The following is a 19835-nucleotide window of genomic DNA, read 5'->3' as shown; positions in this document are numbered from 1 at the left end:
TAATGGGAGTGGGTCACACACACTGATCCTGAAGCAAACATGTGTCTAAGGAGAGAGCTTCTCCCACATATCGTTTCTAAAACCAGTACGACTTTGTATCTTCCATAAGCACTACCTCTTCAGAGCACACCTAACCTCAGACTCCTTTTAACGTGGTTTTCTGTATCCTGATGTTTTCCTTTAAATAAATATTAGCATGGTCAATTGGCTCCACTACATTACTGCAACCTCTGCAGTGAGCAGGACTGGCCGCTGAGCACATGCTGTGACAGCTACCCTTTAAAGCAAAAATAAAAGGCTGTCAGAGGAGATGCACCTGTTTTTATTTAAGATTTCAAATTACCTCTTCAATGGCTTCTGCTTGCTGACAAGCAAATGCATGACCTAGGAATCAGCAGCTAGAATTACCTACCTGCTGGAAGTGTGTATTTGCTGACTTAATGTGTTTATCATTTATCACATACACAGAGGAGTTGACAAATACAATCTTCTTGTCCTTAGTAATTTTGTAGAGCAAGAAATAACTCAGTTCATTCTTCTTCTTTACTTTGCTTGTCCCTAACTATGGTACTGTGCCAAAAAACAGCTCAGAGCTATTTCCCTTCTCTAACATACAAAGTCAAAGTAAATTTCCAGCTGGCAAATAAAATGCAACGTTGATTAGGAATGCAATATATTTGAAACATTTGACCTTTAAAGCAGAAAAATCCTGCATCTGAAATGTAGATTGTCACATATCCACAAAGCCACATCAAATCAGGAAACACAGTTGTTAAAGCTGATTAATGGCGACTTTGCAGTTTCATGATTTTTGTATATATGCGTGATAGTCCTAACTTTGTGAAAAGAACACTGCCAAGTTCTTGATTTACAAACATGTTCTACTTTGAAACCCCTTATGGAATTATGTCATATATATACCAATAATGTTTAACTAAGATGTGGGATTTTACCTTCAAACTGATGAAGTGCATCAAAGAAGATAACTGAGACCTTGACAGTGAAATTCACTCTAAATCTTTCCAGTTCCATGCTATTAATAATTGTCATGTCATAAGTAATCAAACTCTGAATTCCTCCATATTATTTACACACTCACCCCCTAACAAGTTCTAGAATGACCTTAAAATTCTTTTCCTATGTAGAAACAAACTGATTCATGGGCTCAGATATGTTCTATTGGGTGTCTAACAATACAGAAGGATATCCTGAAACACTGGATATGAAAAACCTTTAGTTATGTTTAGTTATTCTGTGACTTAGATTCAACTAATTTCCTCATTCTGCATAAGTGTGGACTCAAATTCTGTCCATATGGTGAGGAAGGCTCATTCAGACCTTATGTTTCAGAAGTTACTGCAGCAGTTAGTTCTACTCAGGACTTTCTGTGTGGTTCTTGGGGAAAAAAATAAAGGTGTGAAAAAGGGGAAAATGTACAGATATGCACAAGTTCTTCAGTTCTTCCTCTTGTGTTACAGGATATATATGAAATTATGCTATGATGATGAAAAATAAAAGTAGGCAAATTCTTCTTACAAAGCCTATTATGCCAACAATAGGCTGAATATTATTCCCACTGAACACAGGCAAATTGGTAGTAGAGGCTCCCAGTTAACTGTATGATACTTGGAACACATTCTGGGATTCAGATTCTCCTCTTAGAGAATAAAAACATTTACTTTTTATCCCAAACCTGCTATAACGAGACTGGAAGGAACTTTGTACTGATTCTAAGAAAAAATACGCTCCTTCCAAATCTAGTTTTGTATTTTGTTTAGTTGAATGCATAAAACCACTCTCCAGCAGAGGGGGTATAGCTCAACCATTTCTCGTGCTAGAAGGGGCTGTCACAGTATGAAGGAGAGGACAATACAAAGAAGAAGTGGTTGTGCAAATTTACATGCCTTTAGAAAGAGGAACTGCAAGGGGAGAAGGGCTTCTGGAATGCAGCAGGAAAAAGCAGTAGGAAAACAAAGATTAATTTCAAGCTTTTAGTATTTTAATATAAGCCAACCAAAAGACAGAAAACATCATGAGTACCTTCAACTGATTTCAGACTGAAACCTCTTCTGCTAAGTATTTTAGCTCAACAGTGTAAATCTCCTACTTATTTTGAATGCAGAAATTCTGTGTGTCAAAAAATTCCAGGAATAGACCCGAGCATCATGTAATTCAATGACTTTCAGCATTACAGCAAAATAAGATGTTGAAGTATTCTCCTTGAGAAATCATGGGCAAAAAACTTAATACCATTATGTGAGTCCAATCTAGTTGAACTGGAACGCTTGTATGACATTTTGCTATGTCCCTATTGGTAACAGCAAGTCCTGGGGAGGAAAATTCCCTCCCAAAAAAGGGAACACACCTCAAGGTCAGACAGGAGATGTGTTTTTATGCCGCAGAATTCCTGGCTGCCACCAAACTAACTGCAACTAGCAAAAGGGAAATTTTTCAGATTTCCAAAAATACACCTGAAGAATGTTGACAAATACACGAGCTGTCATTGACAAGCAAGTTCAGGCTCAAACTGCCAAACCAATCTCCTATTTAAGAGGTTTGGGGTTTTGAGAAACTATATTAGACATTTTTACGTGACGACCTCACAAATACTTTAGAGGCCAAGGTGTGGTTGCCCAGCACTTCCTAAATTAGACTCTCAGGTCTAGAGAGAAAGAAACCTCTTTAATAAATGCTTAATTACTATCCCAAATGCATATTCTGAGCTTCAAAGTTGGACTCTGGAACTGGCAGCGCCCAACACAGGAAACCCTTTTTGAGTTTGCTCCAGCCCAGTAAGTGAAGCACACCTTGCAGAGCCTTTCCAGAAGGATCCTGGTCAGGTATGAATTCTGCTGAAGCTTTGTAATACTTCAGAGAAATACCCATCTTTTCTCAGACTTCAGCTGTGCAGTAGTTTAAAATAAGAGAACAACCTTCTATGATGTCCTAGAAAGTTAAAGCCTTTGTTACAGACCAGAGCAATTCATGTTTAAAAAGCAAAATCCACTGATGCCACAAGACTAACTATTCCTATATTTTAGAAGAGAAATAAATTCCAGTATCAAGTCTTAGAGTCCATGGCTTCAAATGGATTCAAAGGGGTGTAATTCAGGACAGCAATAGCTCTGCTCTCACCACTCAGTTTGAACAGCTAAAACCAGTATGACACGGGTAACCATGCACATCTGCTCTATTCATGTAACTGTGGGGGGCTTTATATACATAAATTTTGTGTAATACAGGCATCAATCAGTTAAAGAAGCAAAGTGTACCTGTGCTACATAGTTCACTTTATCGCTGTTAATGATATTCAGGGCAACCTCAAGAGGTGTTTTTTTGTACAGGCCACATACACATGTGATGACTGCCAAGAAGATCCAAACACATTTAGAAATAATTTTGCCCATAGGAGAGGCTCTTTGCCCAGACTACACTGCACAACCACTACTCAACTAAAGGCTTGTAAGTGTATTCTATCCTCAGAGAACAGATGAAGAAACAAGAGAGAGAAAGAAAGAAACAGGAGAAAATACTGCAGTAAAGAAAGGAATTATTTATTTTATTGTACTAGCCTAAACAGAGACAAGTTCTGCCTGAGAGTATCTCTTAATCTCTCCATTTTGCTCCATTTTTCCCTTAATCTTTTGTAATTGCAATATTCTCAGATAGTCCTTGTCTCTAGTAAATTGCACCTTGCAGCTCACATGCAACAGAGAAGAGGGCGAAGAAAGGCAGAAGGCCCCACTTCACCCAAAAAAAAGTCACACAATTTTCTGGACTTAAAATGTGTATTCATATTAAATTCTTCTCAAGTGCCAGGAGGCTAATTATATAATTAATGGAAAATCTGACATTAAATGAGTTAATTTTGTTCTCCTACGTGTGGGTAACATCTACATTTGAAATTTCCTCTCAAATTGTTAATTAATTTTTCTGATACAGATCATAATTCTCCCAAGTGAGGGAAACTGAAGGGAAATGTGTTGTGATCCCAGGAGCTCCACTGCCTAACAAATTTAAAGGGTCAACACTGAATGGAGGAACATCTATTTCCTTTGTAATTAAAGCAATAGGGAGACCCATGGCTAGTTTGCTGCAAAAGCTTTCCATGACAGTCCTGGAAAAAGCTGGGGGTAATCTGTTCAAAGAATGTGTTGTAGCTTTAGGGTCTCTGGCTGTATTCATACCAGTCTGTATTGAAATCTGAGAGATCTGGGTTCAGTCCCCGACTGTCAGAGGCTCCTGGGTCATCAAACAGGGCAGAAGCGTCAATTAATTTCATCATGTCTCATTTCAAGTTGTAACATGAAGATAAAAAGCTTCTTTATGGGGGAGGGGGAGGAGAGGGAGAACAATCAATTACAAAATATTTAAGAATGAGCAACTGAAATCCTTCCCTATGAACAAATAAAAACAAACTAATGGACAAAAAGACCTCCTTTTAATTAATTAAGAGAGAAAAAGGTATCAGTGCATGTGTATATATATGTATATATATGTCCAGCAAAATAACCTGGTTTATTGGAAAAAATATTTTGAGTTAAAATGAAAAAAAAGGAATGAATTGCAAATCTCACCCAGTTCTGCTCCCTTAGGATTACTCACAAGTAAAAGGATTTGAAAGAAATAAATGTGTAATTATACTGAGACTTTGTTTCACACACAGGCTGCAGTTCGCTGAATAACTTCACCTTATTTACTGCTACTGAGAGCAGCAGTCCTGCCCTCCCTGTTGTCCATGATTGTGTGCTCCAGCTCTCTTGTTTGTCCTGGCATCAGTGCTCGGGCAGCTGCGCAGCTGGACTGAAAATTAATCTGACTACAGGAAAAAAGGTTTTTTTTCCAGCTAAAGCAGCTCTCTGAACCGACAAGCCGTGTGCTGATACAGAGAGAGGCAGCAATGAATGGCTGACGGATAAAGGAGAGCGAGGGACAAACTCAGTGACCCCAGGGACTTAAATAGGCTTAAATCCATCATGAAACCACTTCCTCTGCCTTATCCCCACTGGCCAGAGGATCCTTTTCTTTGGTGGGGGAGAGCATCTTCGCACAGACAGAAGGCTAAGGAGTTACTTCCCATAGATACTGCTTGTACACACACAGGAAATACAAAGATATTCAAGACAATTTGTCCTGGAATAAAACGAAGGTAAATGACATTTACCATGGAACAGACTCTGGCCAAGGCCAGTCATCACCAGAGCATTGCATGTGCTTGGCTTATGTCCCTTTTCTAACACTCATTTTTATTTAGCAGAAAATATACAGTAACTCAATATAGTAAGTCCCCAGATAATGTCAGGAGAAGACTTATTTGACTCAAATTAACCAAGTAAAAGGGATCATACATCTGACTTAATGAGGAAAAAAAAGAGGAGATTTAGTCCGTAAAAAATAATTTGTCCAGGGAAACATTCTAGAAATAACAATCTAAATATTCCTACAATAGATCCCCAATATTAAAATGACAAAACTTGTAACATTTTCTCCTTCTGTGTGCCTTTGACTAAGTACTGATTTTTAATACAAACGTCATTCAGATTATGTCACACTTAATTCTGAAGAGGCTTACTTTCCTAAAATTCAATTTTGGCAGTAAATGTTTAGGCCTAGTAAAAAATTTTACTTCTCTGCTTCTGGTGAGAACTTTAAAAAAGGATCACTAGTGACATTAGCTGCATATTCTTGCACATTTATAAAATATTTTGCAACAGAAGTGTTGTAGAAAGTAAAGCATCATTTCACTGCATGTCTCAGTAAAACATAACTCAGTAATACTCTTAACTTTAATTTTTAATGACGCAAATACCACATTGATACTTCATCCTTGTCTTGATTACATTTCTAATACTCTTTTATGAGCAGCTTAAAAACAACAGAGTAAGAACAATGTCTTTATGTGATTTAAAAGCACCAACAACTGAAATGAATCTTCTGTGTAGTCATGCTTAAATCAATTAAATAGATCCAGATCTAAGTAAAGTTCTCTAATTACACTTCAATTACTACCCAAGCTTTAAAAAAAAAATAAAGTAAGAGAAAAAAAAGCTAGAAGTTATCAGATGCTTCATCTTCCCTGTTATTACATTGAATATGCAATTTTAAAAGACATCGTATGTTAAAAGACAGCAATAAGGAGTTCTTCATTTATGCCAAGTGAGCTGATCATTTCTTAATGATGAAAGTATTTCTCTGAGCAGGAACACTTAAATAGAAATGTTCACAATCTTCTTCTCCAGCTAATTAAAAGCACTCGGTCTGATTAAACATAAGTCTGAACAATGTTTTCCATCCCCATCCTTCCCCATTCCATAATAAATCAGTGCTCTTGAGTGAGCCGAGGCTCTTGGTTCAAGTACTGACCCTAAACTAATTTTATTTTTATTATTTTAAGAGTTCTTTAAAAATATTAGCTCAAGTGAAAAATGAAGGCATGAAGTCTTTGCAGAAAGGCCTAACAGATGCTGCCAGCAGAACACTTTAATGAATGACCACTTCCAGAGAAGGAACAGATAACATTTTGTGCTGAGCGGTCGTGGGGGCCATTCAGTAACTGGAAGGGAATGAGCTGCCTCCCTCCACCTGATCTGTGCTCTTCCCCCCAGCACCTCTCTGCTCTGCTTCAGGGCAGAGGTGAACATGGTTGAATTAACACAATACATACACTTTTCCCTCTTTTATTAAATTAATGTACCTGTAGATGTAAAAAAATTAACCAAGCCCTGCCGCAAAGAACAGTACTGCTATTTAAGCTATCGATAAACAGAGCTTTTAAAACAGTTTTGTTTCAGGTAATGAGTGTTTGTAAACATATCTGAGAGCTGTACTTCATTCTCCTCAGGTAAAAATAAAAATGTTTTTAAATGTATTGTCTCAGATTTTTTTTTTATGTTACCACTGTAAATATTAAAAAAGCCAGAGTTAGACGCTGGTGCACCTTTTAGTACTTACAACATCATTTGCTGTTAAATTTTTAGTGCTATGAAAAACCTTTTTGTTCAAAAGCTAAGAATTATGCATGCAGCATATTTTCAAAGGAAGCCCTAATCCATATGAACAAAATACCACACCACTAATTTAGCTCTCTGCAAAAATAGATGTCTTAAGCTCATAGCCTGCTAATGAAATCTTTTCTTAATTTTGCCCGTGGAGTTCCCATTCACATTATGCAGCCTGAGAGATGACTGAGACACAAGAAATATGATAATTATTACTTTTCATTAAAGGCAGAAAGCATAGCTGTAAGATTACCTTCTAAAATGCCTCCAACTATCCAAATTCAGAGTAGTACCTTAACAAGGGCACAAGGTAACATCTCACAGGTCAGAGACTCCGAGGGAAGGACAGGAGTTTAAAGAAAAATAGAAGCTCTTCTTTCTTGAATTTGCAGCCTAAAAAGTTTGAGGTAATTGTACCACTAACAGACCATGCTTAATCTTTGAAAGTACATTTGACAGATCAAACACAGAAGCTGTAAATTACCAGTAATGTCAGCAATCTTTCCATATAACTATCAGTGTATCAAACCACAAAGTCAGAGAACACAATAATAACTTGAAGATAGGAATCTAAGGAGACACAGACAGTGTATTTATTTGGTTCTCAAGTACACGGTTAAGCTGCAAAAGACAAATATGTTTGGTTTTCTCAGCAATAACAGGGATATAAAAAGAGGTATATGCAAAAACTAGAACACTGAGTGCCAGAACAATTACATTTCCCAAACACTGCAGGTACAGAGCCAGATGCAAAAGAGCATTTTGAGCTGGAACACCCGCATGAAGGGAATGACTGGGTTATTTCAGCACAGCTACTGGAAAAAGGGGGAGTAGCCCAAAGGTTGATCCCACTTATGCTCCAGTGCACTCTGCCTGGCTGATCATGACCTTGAGGGAAGAATGGGACCAAGTGCAGTATGGAGATGAGTAGTGCTGGAACACCTGGATAAATCTTCTGCACTTCAGAGAGCATCCATTGGTCTATTACCGGTATTAAAACATTGGGTTGTGAGCTTAATATTTTTAAAAGGTTTTGTGAACCATTTGTAAGCTTGGGAGTCTGGCCTGGTCAAAACCTGACAATTGAGATGAATTTACTCACACATGCATTATTTTGGTACTAAGACGTTTCTACTTGGAAAAGGCTTTATAAGGCTTTAATTATAACTGTAGCAGTGTAGCTATTTCCTTTGCTAAAGCAAAAAAACCCATGAACATAAGGAACCTCTGTATCAGAATAAATGCACTACATGATGACAACTGTTTTAAATACATGTATGGATTTAATTAAAGTGATAACATTTTATAATGTAAATAACACAAAAACAATCAATGATAACCAGCCATAATTTAGGCTGTAACAAAAATAATAAAACCAGGCAGTAAAACCATGTGCTGTTTCAATTACTACGACTTCTGTTTTCCCTGATGTTGAAGCACTTCATACAATACTGCATTTTCAGTGCTCAGTGTTGAAGACTACACAGGAGAGTCAAGACCATACACCAATGTATTATTACTTTTCTTTTTCTCTCCCATGAAGTCTCTGTGAAAAAGGATTCTTTAAAATTGTTTCTAATCAATCAGAGCCCACAGTTTGCAATCCATACATCACACCCTGTGTTAGGTTGCTACTATAACTTTGTTTAAATTTTTCACACCACACATCTGCAAAGTCTACATTACTATCTAACCAAACACCATAATCCTTTTTAATGGATGGGATAACAACTCTCTTGCCTGCTTTTCTTCTGACAACAGAACAGTGCCCCATACAACTTGAGGCCAGTTTATCACTGGATGACTGAGGATGTTTCTCCTGCAGCAGCAGCAGATGAGGATGTGTTTGGCATGATATATATGAAGGGATATGGGTCCAGCAATGCTGAGGGTCATTACTTCTCATCCTAAATGCCTGGAGTCCACACTGAGCCTCTCAGGACTGGCCTATGTGTCTGAGGTCTCCGCCTGTGGGAGAATAGGATGCCTCAGAAAGGAATCCAGAGCAGACAGTAAGGTTGAGCTGGGAGCTGTTGAAACTAGCCAAGAAAAACACTAGGGGAAGGGTGTGCCCCAAATTCTTCTTTTGCAGCTTAGGTTTTTTTTTTTTTTTTTTTTTCCCCCCATGGCCTGTAAGGCAGTGCTTATGTCAGCTAGGGTTTCAAAGCTGCAAATCCACCCCTAACTTGTTCAGGTACCACAATTCCTCCTTTCCTCCTTTTACAACCATAACACAATAGGTGCTCACTTCTAAAATACTGCTGGAGGGTCAGAATACAGACAAGGTGGAATTAATTCCTGATTTAATTCCTTCTCTAGCTTGACATAGTTTAAACCTACATTTCTCACTTCCCAGCAGAATGCTCCAATCCTATTATGCTGGGGACAACCTAGGGGTGGGAGAGAGGAAGGGGTCACTGGCCCCTTTCTGCCTAAATTGTGCCAGTGCTGCAATGAAAGCAATTTACTTAGTTACAGCAAAAGGTAAATTACAGTAGTCTCTTGCTTTTCAGACTAAAGTTTGAAGTCTATTGCTTTTTATATTATATTATCCATCACTCTCATACTCCTATTCCCTTGCTACATAACAGTCTCTCAGGATTCTTCACACTTCTATTTAAATTCCAGGGACAAACTGCTTATCACTGACATTCAATTAGTTCTCCACTAAATAAATAACCATATATAATTGAATATTTTTGCAAGTATTAAACACAGAACATATTCATTGTTAAAATTTAAAATCTTTAGTTATATGCTTGGATCCAGTGAATGACATTGTTCACATTGAAATAAAATGAAAGGATTACAACATGGAATGCTTATATTTAGAAATGGGTCGTTTGCAATTTCAGAAAATAGGTAATTTACAAAGTTTAAAATAAAATGCATGATTGCATTGTTCTAAGTATTGAGGGACTGAACAAAAGGCTTCCGCTTTCTTATCAGCATCAATTATGGCGTGAGTGTGAATAATATGAATTGTGATTGAATCATTACTAACCATATTTGCATAATTTTCCACTTGCACTTCACCAATAAAACATTTTTGTAAAAGATGAAATTGTATTTCTTCTAAGAGCCATAAAGAAAAACCACAGAGCTTGATCTGTGACAATGATCTCTCCATCCCTAACAATAGTAGCTAACAGCACTCCTGTATTTTAGGAGTCATTATTCCAGTGATCATCCCTCATGCAAAGGTTTTCACCTCAGTTTTGATGAAGGTAGAGTTGGGGAAAAGTTTTTCTTCTGCAGCCTCTTAAGGTAGTCCTTATGCTTTCAAGACAGTCAGAATCTGGGGATTTGCTCTTCAGATAAGCCACGGTAGTTGTGGAAAGAGAAACTGGCTTGCTTTTGCCCTGTGTTACAGGGTTATACTCAGTTGCACAGAAAATTGGATAGCATCTGGTGGGAGGACAGAAATTGTGGCTCTACGTGTGTGAGAGACATAAGCAGGCTGGGCTCTGCAGCCTCTTAATGTAGGGGATGGGGGAAGTGTGATCAATCCTGTGTTAATTATGGAGCCAGCAGATCATTCAGCAGCTAATATTTCTTTTGTCTGGAAGGTGACTTGAAACAGTGACAACAAAGTATGATTACCATATAAACACTATACATTTCCATACCTTTCAAATATAAGCCTTAATTTGGACCAGGAAAAAACAAAAAGATTAAAAGAAACTTGCACTTGAAGGATGTGATAATCAATCATCCAGAAAAAAATGTTTGATTACATGTATTGTGTTACTTAAGTGCTCTTTGAAGGCAGATGAGATGAAACGTGTGTTTAAATGTGTCAAACATGCTCAAGGAGTACTTTAAACAGCTCTTGTACAAAGAGATGACTTAAGGGATGGGCTCATGGCACTGCAGACTTGGGCCCTCGTTTCAGTGTGGAACACACTGAGATGCTGAACTTTGGGCCACATACCTCACTCCACATATACACATATGGGGACCAGGGACTGTTGGTCTTGGAATATTTTCAAGTGAAAATACTGTTTTTTCCAAAAGTTATTTAACACACTGAAAGAACCGATAGAATACAGGAAGAAGAAATGCAATGCTGTGTTTGATAAGGATTTCTCTCAGTCTTTGTATAGATATGTCTCCAAGGATCATATTTTGTGAGGTTTTCTTTAGGAGTGCCTGGATTAGTAAAAAAGCTTTTAGTTTTTTTGCCCTCTGATGTTTACATCTTGTCACGTATCAAAGGGACTACTGATGCATATAAATCATTAAACAAAACTTAATCAAGGACAATGCAGATGTTTAACTGTAAACACCTGCTACACATCTTTCAAGGAATCCTGGAAAGTAGGGGGCAATGAGATTTATCAGGTTCTTTTTTGTGGTGGCATCTTGATTTGAATGAAACTAAGTGAAGCATAAAGTAAAGATCTGTGGGACAAAAAACCCCTGTGTTATTAGTAGAAGAGTTTTTTCTGTCACATAAAAAATGAGTGACAGGTGTAAGCCAGTAACAAAAAGGAGGAATGAAAAAGAAAGTTGCATGGTTACTTAATCACCTTTCAAAAGACATTTTATATGAAGATTCCAAATTTCTTTACACCATGCAAGAGGATAAATGAAGCAGCCTAGGTGGATGTTCACCCTTTTGGCACTCCCTGTAAACATTAGCTTTGTTAAGATGAAACCAAAGTCCTGCCCAGTAATAACGCTTGAAGATACTGCATAGTCAATTCCAAAATACCAAGACAGAAAAAAATCAGTCTCTAAGAAACTTGCAGAAGAATTATATGTGCACTACAGTCCTGCTTTACTACTCAACAAGGATAGCAGAAGGAATGCCTGATGATCTGAATAACTGCATAAAAAACCTCACTATCAGTCAAGTTTACAGATAAATTAGCATGGCTTTCCTAGGGAATTCAGTCACTTCAAAAGCTCAAATTATGGCAGATGGCTGTAGGATGCTGTCCTTTACAGACCTGTGCTACCAAATATGCAGTTAAAATGAACTTACTTATTCTACACCCTTCATCTAGGTGGATCTACCCCAGGAGTTGGATGGATCACCCTTGAACCTCCAGACAGTGACACGGGGTCTTATTGGCCACAGTGCTGCCCCGGTGTAACTGGGCTCTGTGGTATTATCCAAAACAAAACAAAACAAACCCTCCCTAACCTTCCCCATGTTTAGTGTTTTTGTTTAGCATTTGACTCTGAGCATTGCCTCCCTGTTGTCTTATCATACTCGTGTGGCTCTGTGCAGACCTGCCCATCTGCAGTGTGGTGTTCTTGCAGAACATTTGTCCTAGGCTGGGATAAATGACTGCTACACAAATTGGAAGGCTTTTTATGGAGGACACCCCTTGTGACACTGCATCCCACTACTGTCTGAGTGTGCTTCTGAAACCACAGCCAAGATGTGTAATTCTGCATTCAGAAGCTACGTGAGAAGCTTTTTTCAGCTGTAAGGATTCACTCATTCCTTGAACTTGTCAGAGCATTTGTTTCTTTAAACCACATTTTTCCAAACAATTACTTAAGGCAGACACTTTAGGTATGGCTGTGGCCATTATTAAACTTATGCTTAAAGATGCTGGCAAACAGCTTCACCCCACCACCAACCCCACTAGCCCGTGCAGCCAGAGATACCTAATTTCGTAAAGACACCTACAATATCAGAAGTCCATGAAGATCTCCCCATCTCCATTGTGCCAATTATTGCCACCACCCGCACAGGACTTGGGATGGGGAAGGCATGTATGTGTCATGACCCTTCATCCTCCATACTGCCAAGCAGTCCATGGAATCCAGGGATGCACAGCGCAGGGAAGTGAGTTCATGCAGTCACTTGGTTTGTTCAGCCTGGAGAAGAGGAGACTGAGAGGAGACCTCACTGCAGTTACAACTTCCTCACAAAGGGAAGCAGAAGGGCAGGCACTGATCTCTTCTCTCTGGTGACCAGTGACAGGACCCAAGGAAATGGCATGAAGCTGTGTCAGGGGAGTTTGGATTGACTATTAGGAAGGGATTTTTCACCCAGAGGGTGGTTGGGCACTGGAACAGGCTCCCCAGGGATGTGGTCATAGCTCCAGGCCTGACAGAGTTCAAGAAGCACATGAACAACACTCTCAGGCACATGGTGTGATTCTTGGGATATCTGGTGCAGGGCCAGGAGTTGGATTTAATGGTGCTTGTGGGTCCTTTCCCACTCAGCATCTTCTACGGAAAGGTAGTGCAAAAAACATGCCATAAATATGTACTATTTCTTTTGGAATAGCATTTGATAATCTTAAAAAAAACTGCCCGAACTTCCCCATCACTGTTTTGTTTTACGGACACCATGCCATACCAAGATGTAATGTGGGTTTTCTTGATATCCATTTTTTCCCATAAGTTTTTAACGGTAATGCTCAGTAAATACTTAAGTGCCAGCATGGAGTGGATTATTGCTAACGTGTTGCAAGAAAATTGCACAGTGCTAAAGCTTGCAATAAAAATAAGCAGAACGCCCACTGTTAATACACTGTAGTTAAGTGTATTCAAAAGCATTAACTCCCACACAAATAGCAATGCTATTTTGTCCAATATATTATTATCAGACAGTGAAAATCAGTTGGGGACTATCTAAAGCCTTTATGCCCACATGTATTAAAATATAATTGCTTCATGAAATTAGGAAATTGTGTGGGGACAGCACTTTAGATTTTACCAGGTGTAAACAAAATAATAATAATAATAAAAATAATAATAATTATAAATTATGAAATTACACACTACTTCTACAGATGACTCTTCCCTTTCCCCACCTGATATTCAGAATCACTGAAAAGAAAATATTAGTTTCTCCACCTCTCATTTTTTATTGTATTTTCTGTCTCATTGGCTGATGAGATTTCATAATTTTTGAGCTCTGGTACTTTTCCTTCACCAGAGTGGGAAAACCAATATTGGATAATAATGATACACAAGAAGAAGCAATTGTTAATGATCCTAATGCGGCAGTGTAAGCTCTTCACGAATCTACTGATTATCCTTTTGTTTCCACTTCCTGTTCATCTGTCTCAGCAGTGACATCATGAAAATAATAATAATTTGCACCCAGATTCTCAAAGCGGTTTGCAAATATTAATTAATTGCAAACTTAATTATGCCTCTGAGACAGATTTTATGTTCCTATTGTGCTCTAGAGACCCACGTGCCTCTTTCCTTGAAGCATATTTCTTCTCCTTACAGGGCTATTCAAACCCCCCTGAAATTAAAGGAAGAAAAAAAAAAATAAAAATATTGGGCAGTAGAGGGGAAGGGGAGGAGAGGGTAGTGGGGGAGGGAGAGAGAACAGAGTAAAGAAAGATGAAACAAAGCCCTCATATTTTACTCTGTGCTCTACTGTGGTCTACCTACCTGAATCAGGAACAATTCTGCATTTTTACGGCATTTTCTGTTAGCAGCAATATTAAAGATAACTATCTTTTGTCCTGAGGTACTGTTATGTGGCAAACAGTAAAAAATATTACTAAAATGCCAAAAAGCTGTGTTTCAGTTTTACACGTTCTTAGATGACGACAGTGATGTGGCACCCAGCAAGCTCCGCTTCGCACGTGGCTGTGGGTCTGGGCTTGGGCTGGGCTGCAGGAGTGCACTGTCACACCACTGGGGTGCTGTCACAGAACAGCTGTAAACCCTGCTGCCACAGCCCCTTTCTGGGGTCTTGCTGTCACAAGCTCACATAACAGGTTTTCAACAACCACAGGAAAACATTTGACAATGCATTTTGTAGGGAAGCTACTGAGACATTTTCTTCCTTTTTCGGAAGCTTACTTTGGTATAAATCTAGGATGTGTTCCCCTTGGAATAAATATTAGAAGAAATGCTTTTTTCACACCCCCTTCACTATGGTGGTCCTATTTCTTTCTCAGAAAATAACTCATTACTCTGAGGGACAAAAATTATGGAAAATACAGGTGGTTACCTTTTACCTCACTTTAACATCATAGATAGTCAGTCAGGTAATTCTTCCCTGCAAGCACTATTCTTTTGACTTCAGAAAATAAGGAAGAATTATGTCAGTCCTAAAAAAGATGCCATTTAAACAGCTCATCCCCTTAGAGTAAGAGCAAGTAGAAGAACAAGCCAATTAGAGTCAATGAAACAATTAGCTTCAAAACTCTGACTGTCACCAAATTATCTATTTGCCCAAATGCAAATGTACCTGCTTCCATAACACAGGTGCTTTACCGAAGGAACAAAAATACTATGCAGTTCTCCAAATGCCTTACCAAAATTAAATGTTTTTCCTGTAAACAGCACACAGGCTGGTGAAGAGCAGCACAATAAATAGAGCTCAAGTGATGTTCAGGACATTGCAGGAGTGAAACTGGGATGATAATTTTAAGATATTTTCTTTAAAATTCAAGTAATTAAAAGTGTTTGAAATCACCTGTCCTGACTAGCAGAATGCAAATACATGAATATCATTTGAAAACCACAATCCTAATTTTTCTTCATCCAGTAGCATCAAAATGCACTGCATAGAGGTCAAGAAGATTTACAAATAATCTGTTAAATTAATTATACCAAAAAATACACTCTAAAATGAGTATCTGACTTTTAAAATGAAAGCAACATCCTGGAAACTTCGGTCAAGCTTCATACTTTGGTTTACTCATTTTGTTTCTGAGAAGTGTAATTCAGCAAATGATAGTGGCTTTGATCCTTCTAGTATTTCTACACTTTGGAATATAAAACTATGGATGTTTAAGAGGCGACATTAACATAAGAGGAAATAGTTGAGTGTATTGAAGGAGTCAATAAAGCAAGAAGATAAAAGAACTTGTAGCTTTTTCACCCAATCATCCCACATATCTTCAAACCAATTTTTAAAAATAAAAAACAAGCTACAAATTTATAAATCAGAATGTAATTCTAAGAAATTGAAAGCCTGAGATTTGAAGCTGTAGGAGAGCTGCAGAAAGGGAACTGTAATATGCTGGCAATGATCTCTGGAGCAGCAGATGGCAGGAGAAACTCTGTCTCTTACCTTTATTCACCATATGCCATTTGACTGATTAAACTGTATTTATGTAGCAAAAAAATATTATGAAACAACACACATAACTATGGCTCTTTAGTGCACATCATCACACTCTTTTTTTTTTATTGCTGTGCTAATCCATCTGCAAACTTCATGCATTTTTGTCCAGGTTTCCTCCTCCCTGCACGCAGTTACTTTATGTTTCTGCGCCCCTACAAAATAACATGCACCTTGATGCCTTAAGTTTTTAGCTTTTATATTTTTTCAAATCCTGTACTGCATTAGTGTATAACTCTGAACTCAATATAGAGTGTTAGTTAACTGTCCTCACATTTTGGTCAGACATAACAATCCTTCCGGGCCTGAGGACCAAGGACACCTTTTTGCCTCAAGCCCTGAAAAATATAAACAAAAGTGAATCGGGGCCAGTGGAGCAAACTGGGGGAATATGACCTCATTACCTGAAGCTGTAATTGGACAATTAACCTCTGATATGCAAATAGAACAAACTTGGATCTGTTTGAAATACATGGGACCATCATCCATCTTGGGTGTAGCTTCTGTGAGGCTTTTGCACTGCCCAAGGTGTATCTACTGTAGGACTTTAATAAATACCTACTTTATTCTCTAAACTCTCTCTAGCCTCTGCTCTAGGTAGCCACTCCAAGGCATCACCCCAGACTGTTGTGCTGTGACCTTCCTATCTGGCTGATTAAAATCAGCTGATACTAGAGGAGGAGGGACGACCTTAGGATTGGAGCGCTTAAAAAGGTTTTGGTAATTCAACAGGAAGCAAATTTCTCTCTCAGCAATAATTGGTAGCGTCAGACAGTGCATTTTCATCTGAGAGTGAGTCTCTTCTATTTTGCTTGATTTTATCACCACAGTGACCAGACAGGTGAGCACCAGATCAGCTTTCCATGCACCTTAAACATCCTTATGCAATGGCTTTTCCTTTTCACCAGTGCCCCACTCTTCCTGCCCCAGCCATCCAGGACACCACAGCACACGTCACTAAGACAGGAGCTGCTGAGAATCAAGAGAGAAATGGGCGTGTGTCACTGCCTTGTGTTAACACTGCTGGTGATGTGCTCTAACTTGCTTCAATCTACATGAAACCATTCATTTGTCCAAACTCTGCCAAGCCTTACAGGTAGTCCAGCACAGACCTGTGCCTGCTGCTTTTAAGCTTGGTCCTGATATATCGGCTGGGCACAATGTCCCCTCTGGAGCTCCCCCCAGCAGGCCTTTTATTAAAAAAAATGGCAATACTCTGCAAGAAAACTGTGAATGGCCTGTAGATTAGAGTTCAATTTGCTTTATTCTGATCTGATTTTTGCATTTTCCTGAGTGAGGCAAGGAGCATTCCCACCTTGCTGATGGAGGCTCTGCTGGTGCCAGGTACAGCCTGGAGTCAACTGGGCCAGGCTTGGTAGGTACAAGTGAATGTGGGAAGACTCAGGGAAAACTAAACCCCACCAGGACTAACGCAGTTTGAGGAAGGCAGCAGGCCACAAGGAGTGGGAGAGAGTGACATCAGCTATGCACACAGCTGATTTTATTTTAACCGGGCGAAACCTCGCTCTCAAATAAGTGAGCTAAGACCTCTCTGCAAGTGATGGAATCAGCAAACTGGGAATGACTGGCTCCAACGATTGCACTGAGAACTCCTCAGTCTGACTTCAGTGCAGATTTACAATCTGCATCAGTTGACAACTGTAGCCCATTGTTAAAAACTGCTTCTAATAGCTTTGGGCCATTATTCTTTATCTTGATATCTTCCCAGACTGGGAATAATTCCTTCCTTCATCTACACAGTTACTCTGAAAGTATTTATAGATGATAATTAGGACCCTTCCTTCCATCCTGCTGAGTTTCCTCTAGGCTGTAGGTCTGACTTACCACTTGTTATATTACCTTATCTTTCAATCCTACTTCTGCTTGGAAAAAAAAAAAATCAGCTTCAGATATACAGACAATCAGAACCACTTCTGATATTGCAGGATCATTTATAAACAATGGAAAATAAAGTCTAAAATGAGAAAGTGACAAGAAGTAGCTCTTTTTCCACATTCAAAACATTTTCTTGATGGGATCTGTGAATATTCATCAGACAGGTTCAGATTTTTCTTACTTAGCACCAGTAAAATACACAAAAGAAAAAATAATTAAGGTTTTAATAACATTCAGCAATGAACTCAGTGAAGCTTCTGCTACCTATTAAATCAGCTGTGGACTTTAAAAAAAATTCCAAATTACTAAAGACATACAATGAAATGGTGAATCATAATGTCTTGCTAAAATGCCTTCAAGGATACAGATAATTTTAACTACCCACAGATCTTGTTTCTTAATTCTAATGTTATTCATTCTCTTTCCTTACGACTGCAAGTAGAAAACCAGATTTTACCTAGTTCTGGATTAAAAGTGAGGCATTATCCTTGAAAATTACAGTGCAAAAAGATGCCCTAAAGTATCCCAATGAAAGTATTTCCAGTGGTACCATTTTATAGGTACATTTTTTTACGCATTTGGAATCAAATAAAACTTTGACGCCATACATAAAGCTAACCAAAATTTGAAAGAGGTGTACTAATCTGAAACAGATACTTAAAAGCTGGATTAAAATTTCCCTGGTACACAGAAACAAACACAAAGTAGCAAAGCTAATTAGAAAGTCCCTGTAAAAAGTTCCCCATTTTTATTTAACACTGCCAAGTTTCAGGCTATTCATAAATTATTTTTACCCTCCCTATTCCAGTGAAATTAGAACTCTTTACATGCTGTCTACCAGTTAATTTGTTGATAAATTATTATTAACTATCTTTAAAAGTAGAAAACATTTTTTTATTTGCACACATGAGGAAATTATATTCCTGGGTGAAATGTTATTCCTCTAATGAAACGAGAATTAGACAAGATATGCTAGTGAACTGAGTTATATACTTACAAATAATATTGAGCTGAAACTGGAGAAAAGTTGTATTTCATTAGAGTTAAAAACACCCCAAAATGCTACTAAAATGTTTTACTCAACCCTTTGGAAAGGGAAGTAGGGTTTCTTGCAATCTCTAGTGATACAACAAAATAACATCAAATTAAGCATTAAACTGAAAAAACAAACCCATTTTAGCTGAATGAAGGAATAAATAATGAAAAATCTGTTGTGTTACAAAAACATGGGGAAAACCCTCATTATCTTTTTTTCATAGATTTAGCAAATATGACATGCTGCATTCAGGTTTGTTTCCCTGTCTCAGTGTTGAGAGAGAGGAGATTATTTCAGTGAGATTTACCCCAGACAAATCACAGATTCCCAATCCACTTAAACTATTAACTCCGTGGATTACATGTGTTAAGTGAAAAAAAAACAAACCAAAGCAAAACAAAACTGAACCCTTCTGTACATAAATATAGTGTATTTTTTAAAAGCCTCATGCAGTTTTCTATCAAGTGGGAGAAGGATAAGTCTCAGAGTAGATCAGTTTTGGATATAAGGGTCTTTATCCCATATAATAACAAATATGTTCTAGTAAGACAGTATTATATGTATTCTCCTTTCTAAAATTATCAAAAGTTTGTTTTATACCTCTTGTAAATCAACCAACTATTCAAGACCTTCCTTTTAGCTACCAAAGTTTGGAACCTTTATTTATTATTTTTCGATGACCTGTACAACATTTAATTAATTTCACTATTTTATATACACATATTATATGGCTGTAACATAACATACACTGTAAGTCTACTTAACCTGTACGACTTATTTGTGAATTCAAGAAAAATTGTACTGTATTCAATGTAATTATAATGTAAATTGCTAATTTGAT

General features: G+C 38.0%; 1 protein-coding gene across 2 annotated transcripts in view; it reads right to left on the bottom strand.

Annotated features, from left to right (window-relative positions):
- The window catches only part of LOC121339575 (ubiquitin-conjugating enzyme E2 E2), a 201384-nt gene that overhangs the window by 56564 nt on the left and 124985 nt on the right, over window positions 1-19835 (bottom strand). The gene's annotated exons all lie outside the window — the stretch shown is intronic.

The sequence above is a fragment of the Onychostruthus taczanowskii genome, unplaced genomic scaffold (assembly GCF_017590055.1).
Source record: "Onychostruthus taczanowskii isolate IOZ18803 unplaced genomic scaffold, ASM1759005v1 scaffold36, whole genome shotgun sequence".
NCBI lineage: Eukaryota > Metazoa > Chordata > Aves > Passeriformes > Passeridae > Onychostruthus > Onychostruthus taczanowskii.
The sequence above is the reverse complement of the archived record's forward strand: the minus strand, read 5'-3'. Positions and strand labels throughout refer to the sequence as shown.